The sequence below is a fragment of the Bubalus bubalis genome, chromosome 10 (genome assembly GCF_019923935.1).
Source record: "Bubalus bubalis isolate 160015118507 breed Murrah chromosome 10, NDDB_SH_1, whole genome shotgun sequence".
NCBI lineage: Eukaryota > Metazoa > Chordata > Mammalia > Artiodactyla > Bovidae > Bubalus > Bubalus bubalis.
The window spans coordinates 68,139,929-68,159,613 of NC_059166.1; the positions used below are offsets into that span (position 1 = coordinate 68,139,929).

General features: G+C 42.8%; 1 protein-coding gene across 8 annotated transcripts in view; it reads right to left on the reverse strand.

Moving 5' to 3' along the window:
• HS3ST5 (heparan sulfate-glucosamine 3-sulfotransferase 5) overlaps nucleotides 1-4,388 on the reverse strand; it is a 296,454-nt gene extending 292,066 nt beyond the window's left edge. For all 8 annotated transcript variants that reach the window (XM_044924419.2, XM_025294743.3, XM_025294736.3 and 5 more), the window contains exon 1: nucleotides 3,596-4,388. The gene's annotated coding sequence lies outside the window, so the exon portion shown is untranslated. The remainder of the gene's footprint in view (nucleotides 1-3,595) is intronic.
• Nucleotides 4,389-19,685: the final 15,297 nt, after the last annotated feature.

Genomic DNA, 19,685 nt, shown 5'->3' on the forward strand with positions numbered 1-19,685 from the left:
CCTGGAGTGCTGAGATTCATGGGGTCACAAAGAGTCGGACACGACTGAGCGACTGATCTGATCTGATCTGATAAAGGTTAGGATAACATCATGACCCTCAGAAACAAATATCTATTCCAGAGTGAGCAAAATTTGTCAACAGTTAAATTAGATTTAAGGGGGAGGGAAAAGTTACACTTTTGCTGGTTTTAAAGAATCTGTATTAAATTCACAGAAAAATTACAATGCAAGGTAGGATTTTTTCTCAATAATAACAATTTAGGTCATAGTTAAATTAGTGAAATAAACCATAGGTTATTTTGGTTTTAAGGTTCCTCTCCCCAGCAAACCCTGGAGAAGGAAACAGCTATCCACTCCAGTATTCTGGCCTGGAGAATTCCATGGACTGTATAGTCCATGGAGTTGCGCCGAGTCGGACAGAACTAATCAACTGTCACTTCACTTCCCCAGCAAAAAAGGACTGAACTTGAATGAAGATAAATCTGAGGTTTGAATAATAATTTCTTTACCTGACCTGTTCTCTCTTTTCAAACTATTCACCTTTACTTAAAACAAAAAAACCTCTATAAGTCCATTACCAGACAAGAACTCATTTAATTGCAATAATCTCAGAATATGAAATATTTGAATAAGTATTAAAAAGAAATTTTAAAAATTATGCACAAATAAAATATGCAAGTGTTCACATAATTTCAATGGCATAATAGTGTTACTGCTCATACCCAGAGATTTTAGTATCGATTTTAGCAAGTGTCCCTTTTACTAAGGGATTGCTATCTCATTTTACTAGAAGTTACTTTGAGAGTTACTTCATTCATGAATAAGCATCTCTAAAATAAAAGACTACCTCACCAGACCTTCCACAAGAGTCAGAGAATTCTTCTCAACTAAAATTTCCATAACACATTTCCCTCTTTCTAATGGATCCTGAATAACCATTTTTCTTATCTGCTCTTGTACATGTAATTGTACTCATAAGAGATGTTACTATTTCTGAGATTATAAAAATAAAAGGATGAGAAAAGGAGCATAAAATTTGTTGCATCCTATGAATTCAGGTTTGCCTTCTCAATGCAACAGGAACATTTGCATTTACTCATAAATGAATACTAATGACATGTGCAGATCCAGCACTGCTCCACAGAAATCACACAGGGAGAGCTAGAGCGGTGCACAGATAGTTCTATTTCTCCAAAGTATTCAGACAAAGAGTGACAGGATTAAAGTCAACATCAATTCTCTGAAGTTGAGTCATAGCTAAATGACACAGTGTGTTAAGAATAATGTTGAGATTTACGGTGAAAACAAAGCTGGCTAGTGAACAGCTTATATGATTTTTGAGTCAACAACTCATGATTGACCACCTACTTTGGGCAAAATGCTGCTTCCTTAAGTAAGTCACTATTCTGCTGTTCTTTTTACACAGTGTAGGAGTAAGCACCCTGCTTCCACTGAAAACTCTTCCGTGTTATTTAAAATAACACTCAGCTCAGCTTTGTGTGTACTCCTGCGCTCAGTAAATACTTTTTGAATGAGTGAAAATTCAGTGAATAAGAAGATTATTCATTCAAAAACATCTGCGTATGCCTGCAAAATGGTATGAACAATAATGCAAGCATAGTCAACTCTCTGTGGGCAGCACCTTCTCATAAAGAAGTCAAAGGGAGTAATTTCCACATTAAAATGTAAGCATGAGGTCTGGCTTAACCTAGAAACCATGATCCTAGCACTTTTGCAAAACTCTGAAGAGTATGCTGGTAATTTCCCATATAATCTACTTTAGGCAACTATTTGAAAACATTACATTATTGATGATGTTTCTAAACATGTTATTAATCCAGGAAAGAATATTTTTAAATAACTCAGAGTAATCTAGAAGGGGCCAGAGAAGTTTGTTGTTGTTGTTGTTGTTGACTGTTAAGACCCCCTGCACGGGAAGCAGTTGGTTTTAAGCCACAGTTTCTTTCCCATCATTATGTTTCTTATAATGTTTTCCTCTGTCTTCATCAGTTCACTAGTGAATGACTCCATATTCCTAAAGAAGCCTACCCTGCTGCTCAGTCACTTGGAGGTACGTAGCATTGCTTTCATTTCTCCTTTTAAAAGCTTCACCAGGAAGAACCACTATGGCAACTTAAAAAAAAATCTGCTACAACATAATGGATGCCAATAAAAACATTCAAATAGTTTTGATATCCAATTTTGTAATCCCTTTCATTATTTTCAACTTTTTCTTGGAATAGAAGCTGAATATGCTTGAAATAAATTGTACTGTGGAAACATTTGTCTAAAGCCCTGAAATATGTCAAAACTACTGAGCAAAAAAAGCTTTCAGAAGCACCAGCTTTAAATTACTTCTAGCAGATCAGTTTAGATAAGAGCACCTTTAGAGAAAGAACGCCCACCCACTCTTGCTCCCAACCCCAACCCGACCCTTCTCGCTATTTATCCGACTAAGTTTACATAAATCAGAGAAGAGTTACAGTGCAATTAAATGTATCCACAAAGTAATATGATATAAAGCACTTTGCAAATATTAAACCTCTCCTTACGGGATCAATGTTTTCCATGAAGAAGCTGGTATGCGGAGAGGGAGAGGAAGGGAAGAAGGGAGAGAGAAAGAGAGTCCGACCCACCAGGTTAGTACTAGGGAGACCGGGATCTGAGCGGCAGCTCCCTTGGGTGGGCACCCATAAGCACTCAAAGAGGGAAGCCAGAGAGCGGGGTCCACCAAGGCGAAGGGATTCCGGAGTTGCGACAAGGGTTTGTTCGCTCTGCACCTGGAACCTTCAGGTAGAGGCATGCGCAGGGGGCTGGGCGCTCCTTCCTCGCTTCCCTAAACGCAGGCGGTCGCCCAAGTGCCAGAAGCGGAAGTCTCTGCGCTCCAGTCAGTAGCCACAGCGACCTCGCTCACTTTTTAGTAACAACGGTATGACCACCCACTCCATTGAATCCACCTCCTGAATGTGTGTGTGCGCGGGCGTGTGTGTGTGTGTGTAGGGGGTGGGTGGGAAGGGTTGCGTGAACTGGGGCTGCCCTGGGGCGGGGACTGGTACTTTTAAGGGTGGGGGCCTGCGGGGCGGAGAACGCACCCCACCCGCAAGTTCGCAGAGCCTTTGCCTGCCCGCTACTTGCCCACTCCTCCCGCCTGGAGGCCGCGAACTCGCCCAGAGCCGTCTCGCGCTCCAAGCGACAGCCCCACAGCCACTCCAGGAAGTGACTGTGTGCGGACCCCCAAACTCTGCTGAACGCAGTTAACGCGTGTCCTCCCTCCCTCAAAGAGAACCCAGAGCGCTGCGCCCAGCTCAAGGAGACAGACAGACTGACACCAGTGAGTCTCAATTTACCCCGAGAATCATCCCTGCCGTTTTCCGTCTGGCACTAGTTTAACCCCAAGCCCCAGAGAACGTCTCAAAAGTCTCCCCCAGGCAGTGCCCAAGAGAACCGCGCCCCACAAAGCGCTTTGGCTGGCATCACAGCAGGTCACCCCTTGGAGACCTCCTCCCTTCCCATTTCCCCACTAATCTACGAACCATCAGCCCCCAGGGGGCTCGAGCCCCTCCCCGGCGTGAGGCGGGCAGCAAGCCCTGCTCACCGAGGTCTCCGGCGGCGGCGGCGCGGGCGAGAGTCCAGGGTGCGGGGACCAGCGACGAGTCGCGCCGGGCCACGGGTGCCTCCTGCAGTCCCGGTGGCAGTTGGTCCAGTAGTTTCGGATGCCCCGGGCTTTGGCTGCACGGAGAGTCAGTCTGCTTGAATGGGAGCGAGCGAGCGGGGCAGTGCGTGCGCGCGTGAGAGTAAGAGGCGGGCGGGTCCTACACGCCGGCGGCTGCGAGGTCCGGGGCGGGGAGCCGAGAAGGGGAGGAGGCGGGCGAGAAGTAGTGGAGTTTAGGGCGCGTTTCCTGCACTTGCCCGAGAGGCTGGAGGCAGGTACGACAGGGCGCGCTCCCGCGGCGCGGGCACAACAGGGGCTGCCGCGGGAGCCTGAGTCCGCGCAGTGTCACGGCCCGCAGACGCTCTGCGGGCGGAGGTGAGCATCCTCCTCTCCCCACGCCGGCACCGGCGCGGCCCTGGACTCTGAGCGCCGAGCGGAGAGCCTCCTGCGTCCGCGGTGACAGGTCCTCGGGCAGCCTGCTTCCTCCCGATCTGCCTAAAAGAGCAACAGTCAGTGCGGCTGGGATCTTCCCTTCCTGGGTCTTGGAACGGCCGGGGCCAAGCTGTGTGGGCGTCCGGCTCCCCGCGGCTGCTGCTGTCAGGCCGCCGCCCGGCCCCCGGCGGCTGCCTCCGGGAGACGTGCCCAGCTGTGTGCGCGCGTGTGTGTGTCTAAGCGAATGTCTTCCCCTCCATCACTCGGGCACGCGGGAGGGATCGGGTCCCCGGCGACCAGTTGCAGAGTGGCTGCCAGTCCACACCCTCTCGGCTGTCTCCCCACCCACCCCGCCCTTACTCCTCCTCGCCTTCTCCCTCCTCCCCTGCTCCTCCGTCAGCTGCCGCTCCCGAGCTCCCCAAGGCCGGGGAGAAACCGCAGCGAAAAGGGCGGAGGAGAAGGGTGGGGAAGGAAGCGCAGGTGTCTTCTGCCGAGAGCTGGGCGCAAGCACGGGAGCCGCCTGCTGCAGGGAGAGGGCAGGGCAGTACGCGGAGAAGGGGGAGGAGAGGATTTACCCCGAGGCCCCAGTCCTGTAGCTGAGCCACCGCGTGTCCCGCCCAGGCGCTAGAGCCCTGGGCTAGGAGCGCGCTGGGGAGGCAGAGTGGGCTCTCAGGGCTTCCAGGCCAACTGAAGTCACAGCTTGGGGAGCCCACGAAAGTGATCAGGGTGGCAGAACCCGGGGTCACAGAAGTCTCTGAGGAGCTGAGACCGGTCTCTCCGGGGTTAGAGGGGCCTAGACCTGGAGCTTGGGCACACAGCTGTCCAGGGAGCTCGAGTGTGGCTCCCCGCAGGCCAGGCGGGAGAGCTGGGGGCTGTGAGGGGTCGGGCGGCTGCGGCAGCGGCGGATCTCAGACTGCTGTGTGCCTCCCGAGTCACAGGGGGCGATCACCGCCTAGCTGGGAAGCGGAGAGCAGGGCTCTGCCTTTTTCCCGGTGCCAAATCCCGAACCGAGAGGCACACTAGCCTTCCCAGTTCAGACAGCGTCCCTCCTATCCCTTGCTCCCAGCAAAGCAGTGAGCAGAGGAGTCTACCTGCTGTTTTCTGTGCTCTCTACCTGGTTGAAAAAAATCCCATCTCATCCGAGACTGATGTGTTTTTTCTTTTCTAACTCAGTCCCCTCCCTCATCATCTAGCCCCACCCAACCAAAATTTCCCAGAAAACTAGTATCTTTCTCATGGACAAAGTTTTCCCCTGTGGAGTTTCATTAAAAAGCAAACAAACAAACAAACAAATTTTTTTTTTCCTCTCGAGGTAGTAGGTCTCTTACTAATTCCATACTACAAACGTAGTACACGGGAAAGTCCCTTAGGCCGGGAATCGCAGCGTTATTGCTATAGGAGGGCTGGTCCATTTTCAAGTAAGAGTCACAGAATGCAGAATCGAGTCAACCTGCGATCCTGGAGAGAGCTAGTCCATTTAATTAGAGGTCTGTTAGAATGATCACTAGCAACAACACTAGAAAGAACTGTGGTGCTTCCTCCAGAATCCATTCTTTTTTATTATGGTAATTTCACTTAGTTAATTTAGGCAATCTGAAAATGAAAGATTGGATGCAATTCACAAGGCACAATATTTCTAGATTCTCATTGCAACTGCCACCGCACCACCTTCCCCACACCCACTCTCTCCACTTCCCAAGGTGGTGAACTCAGATCTCAAACTGCACTTTTTTAATTTCAGGATAATACACCTCGAAGGACAAAGCTGTTGAATTCCAGAAAGAGATAACTTAAACCTAAGTAAACTTATTTACCAACTACTCAGACAAAATCATAAGCTCAGCAGCAACAGCAAAATGTATATTGTTTAATATATGGAGCAGGAGGAAAGATGGCTGTTTGCCAGATATGTGATCCATTAACCTCTTTAGCTCATTGTTGGCAACAATAGCATACAATCACATTCTTATGTTTGAAAGACAAGCGATTGTTTTTCCCCCTTCTCAAAATCACAATGGCACATTATAGTTTAAAAGAAACCTCAAACAATAAAAGTAATAAGAAAGGAAGAAACACAGTTTGCTTTTTTCTGAACAAATGTTGCTGTTCTGTTTTTCTTGAAGGGAAAAATGCTGATAAGCAATAAAGTCTACAAAGGCATGACAATAGATTTTGAAGAATGCATCGCTCCATCTATCAGTCTTTTCAATTAGTCAACTTTATTTAAAATGTTTATTTAAATTATCTTTTTATTGGTATTCATTCTTTCTTTTGTGCCAGGAAGATTGCCGTGGAGGACGATGGGGTGAGATGAATCTGGTTCCTCAGAATTCTGTCTTGCTTCAGGTTTGTGTCTGGCAGAAAAGGAACAATGAGCAGCCTGTGCTTTCTCAGCAATCCTAACTTCTCCTCAGAGAACCCTCAGCTCTGTAGCTGACGGACTAAGAGCCTGTCACAGTGATTTTGCCTAGCTCGTGCAAGATCATACCTGGGGCTGGGAGCAGGTACAACGCCAGAAACTATGAAGGAATGCTCTGGAAAAAAAGATTCTACCTAGTCTCTGGTTGGAGGATTAGATCAGGGTATATAACCTTCTCTGTGTGATGCTGTTCAGCTCCTCCAATAATAGAAGAAACATGTTAGTCCTGTGTGAAATTAAATGAATAAAACTAAGCACCGGATAAAGAGGTACAGCCAACAAATCTTTTTAAAATGCAGTTTTGAAAATGGTTGCAGATTCATTGGTTTGGTTTAGTCACCAAAGCCAAATAAAGTGCACAGTAATGAAAACATTTGGTTAATTAGAGTGTTCATTTGGTGGAGAATTTTTTTTTTTTCTGAGCATCATCACACTCTTTTGTCTCATAAAGATGCAACCATTAAATATTGTTCAGCTTACAGTTTCAAATGGAGGCCATCCTCTCAGAAATGTATACACGTTTGTCATTATTAGGGGATATTTGATTTGTTTTCCAACTATATCTTTTATTTTTTAAATGAGCCAATCCCTGACATTTAGATTCAGTTGATTATGTAAACATTTTTTTTAAAAAGGAACTCTTTGTGCCAATCACTGAAAACCAGAAGATGAATAACAGAAGCCTCTGCTCTCATAGGCTGAATTCAATAGTAACTAGGATTATCAGGTATTTGTTGTTCAGTCAACCAGTCATGTCCAACTCTTTGTGACTCCATGGACTGCAGCACACCAGGCCTCCCTGTCCCTCACCATCTCCCAAAGTTTGCCCAAGTTCATGTCTGTTGCATCAGTGCAGTCTTATCTTTTGTTGTTGTATAGTCACTCAGTCGTGTCCAACTCTTTGTGACCCCATGGACTGCAGCAGTCCAGGCTTCCTTGTCCTTCACCATCTTCCAGGACTTGCTCAAACTCATGTCCATTGAGTCAATGATGCCATCTAATCATCTCGTCCTCTGTCTTCCCCTTCTCCTCCTGCCTTCTATCTTTCCCAATATCAGGGTCTTTTCTAATGGGTCTTCACATTGAGTGGCCAAAGTATTGGCCAAGGCTCTTTGCATCAGGTGGCCAAAATATTGGAGCTTCAGCTTTAGCATCAGTCCTTCCAATGAATATTTAGGACTGATTTCCTTTAGAATTAACTGGTTTGATCTCCTTGCAGTCCAAGAGACTCTCAAGAGTCCTCTCCAACACCACAGTTCAAAAGCATCAATTCTTTGCAATGATTTTAGAGCCCAAGAAAATAAAGTCTCTCACTGTTTCCATTGTTTCCCCATCTGTTTATCATGAAATGATGGGACCGGATGCCATGATTTTCATTTTTTGAATGTTGAGTTTTAAGCCAGCTTTTTCACTTTCCTTTTTCACCTTCATCAAGAGACTCTTTAGTTCCTCTTTACTTTCTGCCATAAAGGTTGTGTCAGTTGCATATCTGAGGTTATTGATATTTCTCCCAGCAATCTTGATTCCAGCTTTTTCTTCATCCAGCCTGGCATTTCTCATGTTGTACTCTGCATATAAGTTAAATAAGGTATATGTTATATCAGGTATAGGTCTGGTTCAATAGGAATCCTTCCTCTTTGTTGAAATGAGCCCCTGAGCCCACATCTCCATGCTACATCATTGTATTTGAATGTCTCTTGTATAAAAATTCTGGCTTTGTGTTAGGAAATGTTTAGCAGGCAGAGGCCTAAAAGTATAAGGCCACACCTGATTATAAGGGAACTATATCTTATGCAAGAGATGGGTCCACAGATCTGATGTCAGAAACAATGAGGATTTAACCCTGTCTAGGTCCAGACCAGTGCTGACTAATAGAAGTATCATGCAAAGCATAAATGTGAGCTACAAGTACAATTTTGAAAGCTGTGGTACATATACACAATGGAGTATTACTCAGCCATTAAAAAGAATACATTTGAATCAGTTCTAATGAGGTGGATGAAACTGGAGCCTATTATACAGAGTGAAGTAAGCCAGAAAGAAAAACACCAATACAGTATGCTGCTGCTGCTGCTGCTAAGTCACTTCAGTCATGTCCGACTCTGTGTGACCCCATAGACAGCAGCCCACCAGGCTCCCCCGTCCCTGGGATTCTCCAGGCAAGAACACTGGAGTGGGTTGCCATTTCCTTCTCCAATGCATGAAAGTAAAAAGTGAAAGTGAAGTCGCTCAGTCGTGTCCGACCCTCAGCGACCCCATGGACTGCAGCCTTCCAGGCTCCTCCATCCATGGGATTTTCTAGGCAGGAGTACTGGAGTGGGATGCCATTGCCTTCTCTGCAATACAGTATACTAATGCATATATATGGAATTTAGAAAGATGGTAACGACAACCCTGTATGCAAGACAGCAAAAGAGACACAGATGTATATAACAGTCTTTTGGACTCTGTGGGAGAGGGAGGGGGGATGATTTGGGAGAATGGCATTAAAACATGTATAATATCATATAAGAAACGAATCGCCAGTCCAGGTTCGATGCAGGAAACAGGAAACTTGGGGCTGGTGCACTGGGATGACCCAGAGGGATGGTATGGTGAGGGAGGTGGGAGGGGTGTTCAGGATGGGGAACACGTGTACACCCGTGGTGGATACATGTTGATGTATGGCAAAACCAATACAATATTGTAAAGTAAAAAACAATAATAATAAAAATAAAATAAAATAAATAAAAAAATAAATATTCTATAGTTCATTTAAAAAGTAGAACAAACCAAGTAAAATTTAATAATATATTTTGTTTAACCTAATATATCTGATATTATAATTTTGACATATGATCAATATATAATTATTAGTGAAATATTTTACATTTTACATTATTTTTTACACTGTGATGGGAAGAATTGCTCCCACATCCTGATTCTTGGAACTTGTAAATATGTTCCATTACCTGGTAAAATGGACTTGGCAGATGTAATTAAATATACACACCATAAAATGGGGAGCTTATCCTGGATTGTCTTAAGTGGGCTCACCCTAATCACATAAGTTCTTAAAAGTAGAGCATTTCCTCAGGGGCTGAGCAGAAGAGTTGTGGTACAAAGAGAATTCAGAGAGAGTCAAAGCCAGGGTCGGTGGGAAAAGGAGTGAAGGTGACTTTTAGGAGCTCAGTGAGCTACTAGCTGACAGCCAGAAAAGAAACAAAACCCTTGCCTAGTAACCACAAAAAACTGAATTTAGCCAACAACCTGAGTGATCTCGGAAGCAGTCATCTGCAGAACCTCTAGAGAAGAATTCAGTGCTACTGACACCTTGATTTTGTCCTTAGGAGACTAAGCGGAGGGCGCAGGTGAGCCATCTGTACCAGGACTTCTGGACTATAGCACTGTGTGATAATAAATGGATGTTTTAAGTCTTTAAATTTATTATAATTTTTATGGTAGCTCATACATGTACTGAGTCTTAAAATCTGGTGTGTATTGCACACTTCCAGTCAATCAGATGTGTGATCAGTCATTTCTGACTCTTTGAGACCCCATAGACTGTAGCCTGTCAGACTCCTCTGTCCATGGGATTTTCCAGGCAAGAACACTGGAGTGGGTTGCCATTCCCTTCTTCAGGGGATCTTCCCGACTCAGGGATTGAACCTGCATCTCCTGCATTGGCAGGCAGATTCTTTACTACTGTGCCACCAGGGAAGCCCCCATTATAAGCATACGGCTTATCTCAATTTGGACTATTTACATCTCAAGTATTCAGTAGCCACAAGTAGCTAATGGTGATTGTATTGTACAGTACAACTCTAGATCAACAGGAGTAAGATGTCTAGAGAGTGCTAGATCTGTAGGCTAAATATGTCACCATCTGGAGAAAGAAGGGGAGAAGGCAATAGCGACCCACTCCAGTACTCTTGCATGGGAAATCCCATGGACGGAGGAGCCTGGTGGGCTACAGTCCATGGGGTCGCAAAGAGTCGGACACGACTGAACGACTTCACTTTCACTTTTCACTTTCATGCCCTGGAGAAGGACATGGCAACCCACTCCAGTGTTCTTGCCTGGAGAATCCCAGGGACGGAGGAACCTGGTGGGCTGCTGTCTATGGGATTGCACAGAGTCGGACACGACTGAAGTGACTTAGCAGCAGCAGCAGCAGGAGAGAGATGTGCAAGGAAAGGAGGAAACTGGCAAGATCTCTCCTGATCCCCCATCATTGCCCCATGTGAATGGAGTAATCCTACTCATATAGAACACAGGCCAAATCTTACAAGTGAGACTGTTAGAACTCACTGCATTCTTATATTTTTGCTTTTACTACCTTGAGGCTACTAATAAAGTCTTTTGAATATTCCATTTTTGTTTCAGTTAAGTTTTGGAGCAATCAACAGAAGAGTTGTTGCTTCCACTTGACTTAATACTTAAGGTAAAGCATCATTTAGTTCCTGTAGTATGGGATGGGAGACAGTAGTCAAGGATAATCATGAAAGCATCCCAGGAGAAGAGGAATTATGTGGATTGATTTAACATTCCTAGGAAGGTTGTTATTTCCTACCAGAGAAACTATTTTCAGTATCAATCTTTAGAGGCCTATATTTTATTCTTATTAAGAAAGGCAGCATGTTTTCTAATTCTAATTGCATTCCACGTTTAGCTTTGTACCATTATCATTTATCATCTTCCTTAACAAATAAGAATATAAACCCTTAACCTATGAAATCTAGAGCAGGAACTAACCACTGTAATCTGGGACCATTTTATGATGGTTTTGCCACACAGCTGTAGACCTGGACCAGCTTTTAAAAAAATGGAACATAGACCATGAGAGAGTAGAAGAGGAGGGGCTCTCCAGACTGCAAGGAGCAGTGGGCGTAACAATGCAAAGACCAGAAAGTGACTGGCGAGTTGACTGGCTGATAAAAAGGTCCTTTGACTATACGAAAAATATTTTGTAAGGAAAGTTATAGCTAATGTTAGAGGGAAAGGTTAATTAGCTCTAGATCTGCTCTGTTCAATGTGGTGGCCAAGTGCATTGGAAAAGACCTTGATACTGGGAAAGACTGAGGTGAAGGGGGCGACAGAGGATGAGATGGTTGGATGGCATCACCGACTCAAAGGACATGAGTTTGAGCAAACTCCGGGAGATAGTGAAGGACAGGGTAAGCTGGCATGTTGCCAGTCATGGCCTTGCAAAGACTCAGGCATGACCGAGCAACTGAACAATGAAAGCAAAGTGCATGTGGCCATGAAGCTGTTGAAATGTGACTGGTCTGTGAGTATAAAATACATACTGAATTTCAAAGTCTCAGTGCCAACAGCAACAACAAAAAGCTTTTAAATATTTTATTTTATTAATTTTATTAATGATTTTTATTAATTTTACATTGTTGAAATGATAACCTTTTAGATACACAGGGTTACATAAATTATGTTATTAAATTACTTTTACCATTTAAAACACTTTTTAAATAGAGCTTCTAGAAGATTTTAAATTACATATGTAGCTTGCACTTTACTTCTACTGGCCATCACTGCTGTAGGCTAAGTGCTTCTCATACTTTAGTGTATATATGAATCACTGGGGAATCTTGTTAAAATGCACTTTAGAAACTCCCAGGTAAACAGCTGCCATGGTTCTTGGATTACACTTTGAATATCACAATAATGTTTTACAATTTCACCTGCAATATAGAACCATTTAAGAATTTTTTAAAAATTCTGTACCCCAAATATTGCTGTACCCCAAATTAATTAAAGGGATCTCTGAAGTTGTGAGCTGAGGATAAATATTTGTTATAGCTCTCTAGCAGGTGATTTTAACATATTTCACAATTGGGAACCACTGTTTTAGAAGCTCTTGTATAGAGGTGAACTAATTTAAATTTTATTTTGTAGAAAATGGAGAAGTTTATATATCAAGTGCAATTAATTTGTTGCTGTCAAATATTCATTTATTTATTAATTGCTGCTGCTGCTAAGTCACTTCAGTCGTGTCCGACTCTGTGTGACCCCACAGACGGCAGCCCACCAGGCTCCCCCGTCCCTGGGATTCTCCAGGCAAGAACACTGGAGTGGGTTGCCATTTCCTTCTCCAATGCATGAAAGTGAAAAGTGAAAGTGAAGTCGCTCAGTCGTGTCTGATTGCAGCCTCCCAGGTTCCTCCGTCCATGGGATTTTCCAGGCAAGAGTACTGGAGTGGGGTGCCATTGCCTTCTCCGATTTATTAATTACTCTATGTAAATTATGGTGACTTATAGTCTGCCTTCTAGAAGCTTAAAAACTAATTACAGAGATAAGATATCTACTTAAATAATGGCAAAATAACATAGTTTCAGCATGACTGATACAGATACGAAGGTTTATAAGATTCCAGAAAAGGAAGAGTTAGTCTTGGGTGGGATAATTAGTAAATCTTCCTGGTAGAATAGATGTATGAGAAAGACCAGATACAGGGGTTCTCAAACTATAGAATGCATCAGAATCTTCTCAGGTAACCAGGGCAAGACCACTATTGTCATGAAACACTGCTAATATCACCCCTGCCACACCATGAATGAATTATACAACCATTCCTGCTTCTCTGTCCCCAAAACTCAAGTTCAAAGTCCCCAGTGGGAGGCTGACTAGCTGAGCCCAGACGACATGCTCCAGCCTAGGCTACCAGGAGCCACTGGCTATGCACAACTTCTCACCAGCACTGCACACAAAGGAACTTTTTTCAAAAGCAGGAATGCAGATGAAAGGCTGCTCAACCTGCCTCCAAACTCCTCACCCTACCCTTGTCAAAACCAGACCAAAATGAAACACAACCAAAGAACCCCAAAACAACCAGTTCAAGAAACAAAATGTCTACCACAGATAGTATGACTCAAAAGATTGACATATATGTTAGGGGGGTGGGATGGGGTGGGGGGTTTGCAGCTTGACTTTGGACAAAAAGCAAAGTTAATTTTAGATTGTTAGGTTTGAGATTATGATGTTTACTCTCAAGTAGAGATGCCCATTTAGTCTGGGGAATGAGGCAAAGGCTAGAGAAGGTTGCTTAGGTTTCATCTGTATAGAGGTAAAAATAGAGAAAAAATGTGAGCTTCAGGGGGCTGAATGTAGAAGGGGAAACTATGGACAGATTCTCTTATAATAGCCTCATACTTCTGGGGCTAAAAGAACAGTACAGAAGGGGTATTGCATTAGCTCTCCATAGGTTAATACCAACTCAGATTAGAAAAGTTAAATAAGAATTTCTATTGTAGTAGTTCTCAGAGTTTTTAATATGCTAATTTGTATTATGACACTCTGATTAGACTGCTCTTCCAAATATCATTTAACTATGGAATTTTCTTGAAAAACGAATGATATATTAAAGACATTTTGGGAAACAATGGACTAGAATTATTTAGATCCAAAAATAGATCCAAAAAAAAGACAGAAAAAGACTTAGAGAAATGTCCAGGGGAGAAACAGTAGTCCAGAATTCAGATTATTCTGACAGTTCAGATGCTTATTATTTCACTGTTTCAAGAGATGAGTTTAATAGTAGTGAAATTAATAGCACTGAATTCTATATTACCCCCATGTCTTCCAAATGCACAGTGCTTGGTAAATGGAGGCACACTAAATATCTGTTAAGTGAATCAATAAAAAGAGAATATTTAAGAAAAGTCCTATAACTTGTCAATATTGAAGTCACAAGTAACCTCCAAAACATGGTTTCAGAATATTGGTGAGGTGGGTTGGAGGAGGCATCCACCTGCCAAAGATTTCTTTGGCAGAGATTAAATTGCCTATGCCATCATCTTTTTCTCGCTCTCTCTCTCTCTCTTTTTTTTTTTTTTGGTCATATAACAAAAGTAGCCATATTATTTATCACTTGAACTAGGACACCTGAGAAAAAGAAAGGGGGAGCTATTAATAATCATGCCAGGACAATACATACAAAATAGACTTCTGGACAAACTGGGACAAATGGTCATCCTAAAAATAACTCCTGATTTTTAGTTGAACACTTGACTGTTAAAAATAGAGACTGCCTTGTCCAACCTCTCTTGTCTATATGGGTAGCAGTGTGACTAAAATGTTACTTGATCACAGTGGTTAATTTTCCCCCCAAATTTTTACAGAGGTGCCTATAACTTGACCAATGTGGGTTCTCACTTATCAAAGAATATGGTAGAAGATGTTTTCAGAAGTTGGCACATGGAATGTATCTTTATTGAAGTATAGTTGATATACAAAGTTGTGTTGGTTTCTGGTATATGGCAAAGTAATTCAGTTTTATATATATATATATATGATATATGTAATATAATATTACATATGTTATATATTATCTGAAAAGTACTTTTCAGATTCTTTTCCATTATAGGTTACTTTCAGGTATTAAATATACTTTTCTGTGCTATACAGTAGGTCATTATTTTTTCTCTTTTATATATAGTAGAGTATATCTGTTAACCCCAAACTCCCAATTTATCTCCTCCCCCAGCCCTCTGCCTTCCCCTTTGGTAACAATAAAATTGTTTTCTTTGTATCTTTAATGGGTCTCTTTCTCCTTCTTGCTGGCTGGAATCTGGTTAGAGCTTTCACACCATCTTGAATACTCCTGTGTTATTTTGGAGTTTTCTGTTCATGTGGTTGATCCCAATCCCAGATCTTATACCAAAGTTGCCGAAAACTAATATAATGGGAGCCACAAATGCAAGCACATATGTAGTATTACGTTTTCTAGTAGCCATTTTAAAATGTAAAAAGGAACAGGTGAAATTAATTTTAATATGTATTTAAATAATTCTGTCCAAAATATTATCTTTTCAATGTAATCAGTATAGAAAATATTAATGGTTATGTTTATTAACATGTAAAAATGTTAATGCTTATGCTTTACATCATATCTTAAAAATCCCATGTATGTTTTCACTTATAGGCTTATTAGTCGCTCATTCGTGTCTGACTCTTTGCAACCCCATGGACTGTACTCAGTCAGGTTCCTCTTATTCATGGAATTCTCCAGCTAAGAATACTGGAGTGGGTTGCCATGCTCTTCTCCAGGGGATCTTCCTGACCCAGGGATCAAACCTGTGTCTCCCTCATTGCAGGCAGATCCGTTACCATCTAAGCCACCAGGGATAGCACATCTCAGTTTAGATTAACCACATTTAAAGTGCGGTAGTTTGAGTATTCTTTGGCATTGCCTTTCTTTGGGGTTGGAATGAAAACTGACCTTTTCCAGTCCTGTGGCCACTGCTGAGTTTTCCAAATTTGCTGGCATATTGAGTGCAGCACTTTCACAGCATCATCTTTCAGGATTTGAAATAGCTCAACTGGAACTCCATCACCTCCACTAGCTTTGTTCGTAGTGATACTTCGTAAGGCCCACTGGACTTCACATTCCAGGATGCCTGGCTCTAGGTCAGTGATCACACCATCGTGATTATCTGGGTCGTGAAGATCTTTTTTGTACAGTTCTTCTGTGTATTCTTGCAACCTCTTCTTAATATCTTCTGCTTCTGTTGCTGCTGCTGCTAAGTCGCTTCAGTCGTGTCCGACTCTGTACGACTCCAGAGACGGCAGCCCACCAGGCTCCCCGTCCCTGAGTTCTCCAGGCAAGAACAGTGGAGTGGGTTACCATTTCCTTCTCCAATGCATGAAAGTGAAAAGTGAAAGAGAAGTCACTCAGTCGTGTCCGACTCTTAGTGACCCCATAGACTGCAGCCTACCAGGCTCCTCCATCCATGGGATTTGCCAGGCAAGAGTACTGGAGTGGGGTGCCACTGCCTTCTCTAGGTCCGTACAATTTCTGTCCTTTATTGAGCCCATCTTTGCATGAAATGTTCCCTTGGTATCTCTAATTTTCTTGAAGAGATCTCTGCTCTTTCCCATTCTGTTGTTTTCCTCTATTTCTTTGCACTGATTACTGAGAAAGGCTTTCTTATCTCTCCTTGCTATTCTTTGGAACTTTGCATTCAGATGCTTATATCTTTCCTTTTCTCCTTTGCTTTACACTTCTCTGCTTTTCACAGCTATTTGTAAGACCTCCTCAGACAGCCATTTTGCTTTTTTGCCTTTCTTTTTCTTGGGGATGGTCTTGATCCCTGTCTCCTGTACAATGTCACGAACCTCCGTCCATAGTTCATCAGGCACTCTGTCTATCAGATCTAGTCCCCAAAATCTATTTCTCACTTCCACTGTATAATCATAAGGGATTTGATTTAGGTCATACCAGAGTGGTCTAGTGGTTTTCCCTACTTTCTTCAATTTAAGTGTGAATTTGGCAATAAGGAGTTCATGATCTGAGCCCCAGTCAGCTTCTGGTCTTGTTTTTGCTGACTGTATAGAGCTTCTGCATCTTTGGCTGCAAAGAATATAATCAATCTGATTTTGGCGTTGACCATCTGGTGATGTCCATGTATAGAGTCTTCTCTTGTGTTGTTGGAAGAGAGTGTTTGTTATGACCAGTGTGTTCTCTTGGCAAAAGTCTATTAGCCTTTGCCCTGCTTCATTCTGTACTCCAAGGCCAAATTTGCCTGTTACTCCAGGTGTTTCTTGACTTCCTACTTTTGCATTCCAGTCCCCTATAATGAAAAGGACATCTTTTTTGGGTGTTAGTTCTAAAAGGTCTTGTAGGTCTTCATAGAACCATTTAACTTCAGCTTCTTCAGCATTACTGGTTGGGGCATAGGCTTGAATTACCGTCATATTGAATGGTTTGCCTTGGAAATGAACAGAGATCATTCAGTCGTTTTTGAGGTTGAATCCAAGTACTGCATTTCAGACTCTTTTGTTGACCATGATGGCTACTCCATTTCTTCTAAGAGATTCCTGCCCACAATAGTAGATATAATGGTCATCTGAGTTAAATTCACCCATTCCAGTCCATTATAGTTCACTGATTCCTAGAATGTCAATGTTCACTCTTGTCATCTCCTGTTTGACCACTTCCAATTTGCCTTGATTCATGGACCTTACATTCCAGGTTCCTATGCAATATTGCTCTTTACAGCATCGGAACTTGCTTCTATCACCAGTCACATCCACAGCTGGGTATTGTTTTTGCTTTGGCTCCATCCCTTCATTCTTTCTGGAGTTATTTCTCCACTGATCTCCAGTAGCATATTGGGCACCTACTGATCCAGGGAGTCCCTCTTTCAGTATCCTATCATTTTGCCTTTTCATACTGTCCATGGGGTTCTCAAGGCAAGAATACTGAAGTGGTTTGCCATTCCCTTCTCCAGTGGATCTCACACGCTAGCAAAGTAATGCTCAAAATTCTCCAAGACAGACTTCAGCAGTACGTGAACTGTGAACTCCAGATGTTCAAGCTGGTTTTAGAAAAGGCAGGGGAACCAGAGATCAAATTGCCAACATCTGCTGGATCATGGAAAAAGCAAGAGACTTCCAGAAAAATATCTATTTCTGCTTTCTTGACTATGCCAAAGTCTTTGACTGTGTAGATCACAATAAACTGTGGAAAATTCTGAAAGAGATGGGAATACCAGAACACCTGACCTGCCTCTTGAGAAACCTATATGCAGGTAAGGAAGCAATAGTTAGAACTGGACATGGAACAACAGACTGGTTCCAAATAGGAAGAGGAGTACTTCAAGGCTGTATATTGTTGCCGTGCTTATTTAACTTATGTGCAGAGTACATCATGAGAAACGCTGGACTGGAAGAAACACAAGCTGGAATCAAGATTGCCGGGAGAAATATCAATAACCTCAGATATGCAGATGACACCACCCTTATGGCAGAAAGTGAAGAGGAACTAAAAAGCCTCTTGATGAAAGTGAAAGAGGAGAGTGAAAAAGTTGGCTTAAAGCTCAACATTCAGAAAACGAAGATCATGGCATCCGGTCCCATCACTTCATGGGAAATAGATGGGGAAACAGTGGAAACAGTGTCAGACTTTTTTTTTTTTGGGCTCCAAAATCACTGCAGATGGTGATTTCAGCCATGAAATTAAAAGACACTTACTCCTTGGAAGGAAAGTTATGACCAACCTAGATAGTATATTGAAAAGCAGAGATATTACTTTGCCAACAAAGGTCCATCTAATCAAGGCTATGGTTTTTCCAGTGGTCATATATGGATGTGAGAGTTGGACTGTGAAGAAAGCTGAGCACTGAAAAATTGATGCTTTTGAACTGTGGTGTTGGAGAAGACTCTTGAGAGTCCCTTGGACTGCAAGGAGATCCAACCAGTCCATCCTATAGGAGATGAGTCCTGGGTGTTCATTGGAAGGACTGATGATGCAGCTGAAACTCCAATCCTTTGGCCACCTCATGCGAAGAGTTGACTCATTGGAAAAGACTCTGATGCTGGGAGGGATTGGGGGCAGGAGGAGAAGGGGATGACAGAGGATGAGATGCTTGGATGGCATCATTGACTCGATGGACATGAGTTTGAGTCAACTCCAGGAGTTGGTGATGGACAGGGAGGCCTGGCATGCTGTGGTTCATGGTACAAAGAGTTGAACATGACTGAGCGACTGAACTGACTGACATTTAAAGTGCTCCAAGTCATATGTGACCACCATATGGGGCAACACAGTTTTATATCATGAATAACCTCCTCTCACGCTTATATTTTCCATCTCGCCCTCTCCTCTTGCTTTTCTTCAATAGATAAACATAGATAAAACTCTGAATCTTCCACTACCCACAACAACAAAATAACAAAACCCTGTTTCATTCTTACTTCCCAGAAGTGATTTCTCTATTGTTTTTCTTCCCTTCACAACTCTATTTAATTGAATTTGCCTTCAGGTAACTCTGTTCTTAGAATGATGACAGAATGATATCCTTCAGGATACCATTTGATAAATTGGGTCTCTGGGTGGTGATCAACAAAAGCAATCCATTTTTAGAATGATCTTCTAGCAAATTGAGCCCCTAGCTGTCAGGACTTGTTAATATCAGGATCAAAACGCACCCTAAGTTGTCACCAGTTACCACAAGGAATTGGTTAAATAATTTTTTTTGCAAATGATTTGAGAAAATCACTTCTAGTAAAGTTAAGTTTACCCCTCTAATGATGACAGTCTTTCCTTCTTAGAAACCTATGTTGAAAAGTAGCAGAAAAAGAGAACTATTAGAGCTAGCCACTTGGGAGTTGAACCTAAACTGGATACTCCCTGGAAGGGTTATGGATGTACACATTGTTATGTGGATGATGGAAAAGTGACTTCCA